We start from the raw sequence: 7611 nt of genomic DNA, 5'->3' as shown, positions 1-7611 counted from the left end.
CTGGCCCAGTGCATCATGGGAACAGGGCAGACCAAACTACCAAGCCAATTTTTACTGGAAAGGAAACAAGCTTCCGGGGACCGGTTTCTGGCATTACAGCCGTCTTCGGCCCGGCTTGCTTGAATCCTGATGGTGCAGTGAGCAAGGGACTCACATCTGAGCATACCCTTCCACACTTGTGGTGGCCAAAACGATTCATAAAGGGGGTGGTGATGGACAGAGTATCTGAATTAAGCAGAACACTCCTACCCAGTCAAAAGATCAGGGCTTGATCCATCACCGTTTTTTAGCTCACTGCACCATCCCAGCTCAGAACCTGGCTACATGCAAATTAGTCTGACCCTGGCCCAGTGCATCATGGGAACAGGGCAGACCAAACTACCAAGCCAATTTTTACTGGAAAGGAAACAAGCTTCCGGGGACCGGTTTCCTGTGATGTCACATCCTGTGAAGCCATGTGCTGTGTCACGTGCCATGATGTGACTTGCATACTGCCTAATTTGGTTAGTCCCCTCATTTCTTTTTTTTTTGGGAATTGTGCGCTGGCCTTTGCCAATACTAGTTTTATTTTGTTTCTGCACAGGGCAGTTTACAGTATGCTGAGTCTCGGATTCGAACCTGATTTTCCATTGTGCATGGTCAGCACCTGTAGCAACTAGGGCATATTGTTTCCTGTAAAAGCTTGACTCGTTTTGGGCTCGTGGTTCCAAGAGGACCTCAAGCTTGGCCACCATCAGGGTTCTGGCTCGAGCTTTCAGTGGTTTGGTCACCAGTAAACAAAAGTCAATGTATAGTAGGCTGTTTCCCAATCCCACACTGCATTGTCGCTTTGGTTAGATCCGTTTGCAAGAGGAGAACAATGCTAACCCCCTATAGTAAAACGCAGAAAAAGTAAGGGCCATATTTACAATAACTGGTGCATCCCTGCAAATCAGCAGAGATGCGCCAGTTATTGTGCGCCACAGCTCCGCTATCATGGATGCGCCGCAAATACAATGCGGCGCACCATGGTGCAAAAACGGCACAGATGTGCCGTGACGCATCTGTGCCGTAAAAGGGACGCATTGCTGGAGTTGCGTCGCAAGTGCGACGCAGCTCCAGCAATGCTCTGGGGGCCCCATCTAGTTAATGCTGCGTCAATCCTTACGCCTGCTTCAAGCAGGCGCAGGGTTTTGACGCAGCATGGGCCTAAAAGTGACTGAGTGAAATCTTGTAGATTTCACTCAGCCACTTTTAGGAGGCGTTCCTGCGCCGGAATGCCCCCCCTGCACAGGAACGCCTACATGTGGCGCAGGGCATTACGTGACGCATCTCCCAGATGCGTCACGTTGCAAGTACCCCTGCACCATGGAGCAGGATTTGCGCTGCCGCTGCGTCACAAAAGTGACGCAACGGCGGCGTAAATGAGGCTCAAGGGGTTCGTAAATCTGCGGGGCAGATTTACAATAACTGGCGCATCCCCAGGGATGCGCCAGTTATTTTGCGCCGCAGCTCCGCCACCCATGGTGCGCCGCATTTACAATGCGGCGCACCATGGGGCAAAAATGGCACAGATGCGTGACGCATCTGTGCCGTAAAGGCGGCGCATTGCTGGAGTTGCGTCGCAAGCACGACGCAGCTCCAGCAATGCTCTGGGGGGCCCTATCTGTCCAATGCTGCGTCAAGCCTTACGCCTGCTTCAAGCAGGCGCAGGGTTTTGACGCAGTATTGGCCTAAAAGTGCCTGCGTGAAATCTTGTAGATTTCACGCAGGCACTTTTGCGAGGCGCACCTGCCCCGGAACGCCCACCCTGCGCCGGAACGCCCACATGTGGCACAGGGCTTTACAACGTGACGCCTCTGCCTAGATGCGTCACGTTGTAAATGGGTCGCAGGGATGCGCCACGTTTACGCTGCCTTTGCGTAACGCAACGGCGGCGTAAACGTGGCGCAAGTCCGACATAAATCTGCCCCTAAGTTTGATGCTGCAAAGGCTTTAGCTGAAACCGTATAAGCTACGGAGCCATGATTTAAGCACCCAGATTACCCCATAAGCTGCATAGACATGACAATGTCTCACCTGGAGAAATTTACTGCCCCTTCTGACCCTCGCAAGATCACACAATTGGCTCGGTGTCGCTATTGCATGGTTGCGCCCCTTCTTCCAGGCTGTGGCCATTTCTCTTCCTTTAACATGGCTGCTTCCTACAGATCATGTTGCATCTTGACACGTAGATAACAAATGACAACATAGAAAAGTCATGCCCGCCTATGCTTTGAAGTTGTGCTGTAACCACACTATTCCATTTTTTTTAATTTCCTGTCAACTGCGCTCAATCAAAATTAGTAGTTCTAGCTATAAAACGTCCCCTATTGATTAATGTCATGACCTGAACTTGTAATAGAATTTGCATAGTTGTACCATTAAGAGCATGATTTTCAAACAACTTAATGTTCAAATACATTTAAATGCAACTCTTTACAGCTTACGTTTTTTTCTGTGTTCCCTGAGACTGCAGAATACTGTGTGATGTTCTTAGCACACGCCTGACTTTTTTATATCCAAATATGCATACTGAGCCTCTGATTTATACCATGTGGACACCCTTACCGTCTTCAAAAGTCATTTTTGCAATTCACGGAATTATCACAATGTACCAGGCATTCTTACTTCTGTGCTTCAGTCGAAGCAGATTTGCTACCTCAGTGATGTCCTCCATGGACCTTCTTTTCCGGACTCTGCCTTCTGGTTTTCCCATGCCCAGCCGCCATACTCAGGATAGACAGACACCACCAGCGATCTGTACAGTGCCTGGGCCTCGAGGGGATAATGTTGGGTACCCTAGTGGCAGCTCAGCCTCAGTGTTGTAGCAAGGTTAGGTGGTACCTGGTGCGGAACATTTCTTGTCACCCCGGCTTGACAAAATGGCAAAAATATGTGTTTAAAACACATATTTTTGCAATTTTGTCACCCCCCTCAGTGATGACACCCGGGCAGCCCGCACCCACCTCACCCCCCTTCCTAAGCCACTGGTCAGCCTTTTAAATCCCCTGTCCCGTTTTAATGACCACTTATTGTTGTTTGACCACTCCACTTGTAAGTCTCTCTGTGAGACAAAAGATACTGGGAAACCCACCATTGGGGGAGTAGCCTAGCCCATGCCAAGTGGGGTGACCCTCTGCCCGTATTGGTGTATTGACTAGTTCTGTTCCTCTATTACTGGCGGGATGATTGACCCATTACACACACTTGTATTCTTTCAGGAAGCAGGCACCCTGCTGGGAAGTCTTGCTTTAGTAGTGGTGGGTGATAAACTCCACTCTGTTAGCGGAGTTTGCAGAGTTTTTCCCACTACGCCTTACACTTGTAACACAGAGTTCCTGCAAAACTCTGCCAACCGCCGTGTAGTGGAATTTTTTCTTGCATGCAATTTGCCAATGTTAAGTTGGCGCGAGTGAAGTTGCCTCCTCAAGCGAGATTTTCCGGTGCTAGAATGCCACCCAGTGAGACTTACTCAATGTGGGTGGTCGCAGCAGGTTGCAACCATACATTGTGGGAAAGCTGATGCTCTAGTAGAAAATCTACTCAAGCGGCAGAAAGAAGCAGCGCTCTCTGGCGCGCTGATCCAGCGACGTACCAACAACAGAGACACCACTACCATATACTCACCTGGGCCTGTAAACACACACACTTGGTTGAGTAAATCGCTGGAGTCAAAGTTTATAATTTTCCCTACTGTTTTCAAGATTAGTTATTCAATACTCCTAACTAACCTTTCCCTGATCAAAAAGTCCTTTCCTCTGGTTGATGGACCATTAGTTGAACTAGATGATGGTGAAAATGACATTAGCTAACTTATTTTTTATTCAATGTAAATAAACCACAGACTCAGGAAAGTTTTAAATCTTTATCTAAATTAAATGCATGTTAACCATCTCAAATACACAGTGCAGTCCCCATCATTCTTAGGAGAGAAAGTTCAATTCATTCATAAACCAAATATACCATGGACTTACTCAATGAACGATGTCTAAGGAAAAGAGAGGATAGAGAGAAAAGAACATCTACAAATAACGAGAAATTATAGTTACCAAGAATGGTGTAAAGACCTACCCTCTGGCCGAAGGGATTGTAAGGGTCCCCCAGGATAGATCAGGCGACAAAGGCTTCAGGACAGGAATCAGGACAGGATAGATTACCTCTTTAAATACAGACGACTGCATCACACCCCTCTCTGACACTCTCTTCCTCCTCGAGAATATTCTGTGATCTTCTCTCTAACCCAATTAAATTAGGATAGAAGGTTCTGCATTCAGTTTCTTCATCTGCATCTCACCCAGCAACAGCTCTCCCGAAACTCCCCCTCTGCATTCGTCAAATCTTCATCTGGCTAACTATAGCTATCTCAATTATACCTTTCGTTTTCCATGTACCACCCATTAATGTTTCAATATCGTAAAAATACTAAATCTGATTTGTCAGGCAAGGGGAGAAGATCCTCAAGCCATGCTTACATATCATTTAATTCAATAATCCCATTGTTCGCAAACCCATCCCCTTTATTTTTATTCACAATTTTATTTCCCACCCGCATTCACATTTCATTTGCAACATTTGTTAAAAATCTAACATGGAAGTACACTCCGTTGAACTTTTCACCATCTGTTCTCAGGACGGAACACTTTGCGATCTTGTCCTTCTTTCAACCTCTGTGTCATCATTCCGGGTTGACTTTTAGTGTCCAGTGTTATACAGGAGAGGTCCAAATACGCACTAATGATAAAGTCAGAAAGACAGATGTTACTTTAAAAAATAAATGGTTTCACTGTATACCACCCATCTCTAATCTATCCCAGTTTTTTTTATTAGACTTCTCCCCGCATTAGCTTTAATAAAAAACACTTGATTTAGTTCAAGCAAGCAGATACCATGCACACTTCAAGACTCCATTTTAGTACCATCTGCTCATGCGCAAGAATTTCTCTCCAAGCATTAGCCCGTCATACTGAGTAGATGTAGTTGACGCAAGCGCAATAAAGATTTCCCGTTTAAAGCAATTTTAGTCCTTCGTTCATGCTGTTATCGTTAGTAAACACATAAGCAAGCTTCACTAAACCGCGTGTTGGTGTGGTGCACATTAGTTTCACACAAAACAGTTTTAATACTTGTTAGTGGATTAAAGGAGCGGATTGCTTCCGAGCAAGTCTCTTTTTCTCCCCTACTTCCGGTTGGACAGTGACGGGTGCCATCTTGCAAAGGAGACAGTCTAATCTCTCGCTAGATCGCCCGCACCATTCTATAAATGGAGGGAATGGCGTTGACGTGCAGCGGACGCGCCGGCGGCGCACCGAAGGCAATCCTGTCTGCGCCCGTCTGTGTCCGACACCAACCAGGAAAAGTTTATACATCAAATCAACTGAGGGATATGAACACTAATAATCATTTCTCCGTGGTATGGGCGTATTTCGTTGATGGGGACCTGCGTGCGCTTTGAAAAAACAAAAAGCAAAACGAAATTTGTTTTGCACACACAGGTCCCCATCAACGGAAGCATGCCCCTGCTCGGCAGCACACACAACTGCCCGGTAGCCAGTCCGGCCCGGACTACAAGCCCATATCCCTGTTACTGATTCCTGGTAAGATCACAGAGAGAATGGTCTATAAAGAACTCTCCAGCTTCGCAGAGTCAGCTCTGATCTTTCACCTCGTCAATCTGGGTTTCACCCAAAACATTCTACGGAATCGGCGCTATTGGCGATATCGAATACCCTGAAATTTATAACTGACAATGGCAAGAAGGCAGTTCTGATCCTTTTGGATCTTTCTGCTGCATTTAATACCATCTCTCACAACATCTTGCTAGACAGATTGAAATCTTGTGGCATTTCTAATTCTGCCCTGGCATGGATTACATCCTTCCTGTCAAATAGGAAGCATGCTGTCTCTCTGGTATCCTTTCTCTCCTCTGAACGCACCGTCACCACGGGTGTCCCACAGGGAGCCTCTCTCAGTCCACTCCTCTTTAACCCCTTCGATGCTCATGACAAGCTCAGTTCGTCATGCGGTATACCTCTCGTGTGCTCATGACGAGCTGAGCTCGTCATGACCACACCCATTTCCATTATGGCCCAGCACAGCAGAAGATCAACTCAAGCAGCCAAGGTGCTAATATATACATGGCCCCACTTATCTCGGCTTTTGGGGTCGAAACTACGTCTTATGCTGATGATACTCAGCTGATCCTGTCATTCAAAAAGAACTCCACGGAAGCCGAAGAAAACTTCAAAGCCTGTCTTACGGCGGCCATCAAATGGCTGAAGAGTAACCATCTCCTCTGTAATACTGATAAGACTGAAATTCTACTGATTGGAAAAAATAAACATTTCCAACCAAAGGACTGGTGGCCAGATGAGACTGTAGCCCCCCTTCTACGGTGGAAGTTGCAACAAATCTGGGAGTGTGGTTTGGCTCTTCCCCCTCATTTAAACTCCATGTTTTAAAGGTAGCAGGGACATGTTTTGGCTTAATTAAAACTCTATTTGCATCACCTCATATTTTCTTTTCTTTCCTTTTCCATTCACTCCATATCTTCCCTTTCTTTCTGCAGCATTTGCACCAAATCATTCTTGTTAAAACTAATATTGTTACACCAACTATTGGAAGAACTTTTTGACCTAAAATACTTTCTCCTAAATCAGAAACCAAGTCCCTATTGAAGAAATACTTTGTTAGTCCTTCCCATACACTGTCGACCTCCAGTGGTTTCAAATCTTCTTGAAGTTTTGTAATATTCTTAATATATCCTCTAATTTCCTTAGTTTTGTCAGACTCCACCCTCTTTTGCCAATAAAATATTAAGAACAAGTCGATTTTGTAAAACCATAGACCTAATTGCAACCATTTCTGTGTTTATCATCAAGAAACCCCATCAGTATCAGTCGAGAGACAATCAACTACTGTTGACAATTTCCAAATTCTATGTGAATTCAGAATGCCTCCCACTGAAGTTATCAATGCATCTACTATTTCTGAAAAACTAACTCTCTTTCTTCGTGTTAGTTCATTAGTATTTCATTGCTTCCAGCAATTCTTTTTACATGATATATTTTCGTAAATACTATCCCAAAGTAGCAGCTTGCATACCACCGTGCAGGCAACTTATAATAAGCATTATTCCCACACATGTAGTAAACCCCAGGAAATACTGAATCAGTTCCCACTTTTAGTACCCAACCTCCCAAATTTAGGAAGTGTTGTTCACATTCACTGGAACCAATAAATACATTATTATAATCTGTCTTCAACCTATGGAGGCAGGTGTTCCCTTTCAACTCAAAGTCCAGGGACATCGCAGCATGAGCCTTGTCAGTTGCATAAATTCCCTCTTTCCCAGCCCATGGTGGTACATGGGTTTTCTGTTCAGCAGCTTTCTTTTGGAAATCCTGTCTCCTTTCCTCAAATTCAAAAACACTTTCTCTTCTTCACGTAATATACATGTTAAAATATTCTTGTGTGCCTTGACTATATCTATTGATTTCATTAAGAAAAATTCACCCACACACTATGCATCTTGACTACTAAGTACTGGAGTCATATTCTTTCGAGTATGAAGCTCTGAGAATAATACATCTA

Source organism: Lissotriton helveticus, chromosome 1_1 (genome assembly GCF_964261635.1).
Source record: "Lissotriton helveticus chromosome 1_1, aLisHel1.1, whole genome shotgun sequence".
Classification (NCBI taxonomy): Eukaryota; Metazoa; Chordata; class Amphibia; order Caudata; family Salamandridae; genus Lissotriton; species Lissotriton helveticus.
Note: the sequence above shows the minus strand (reverse complement) of the source record.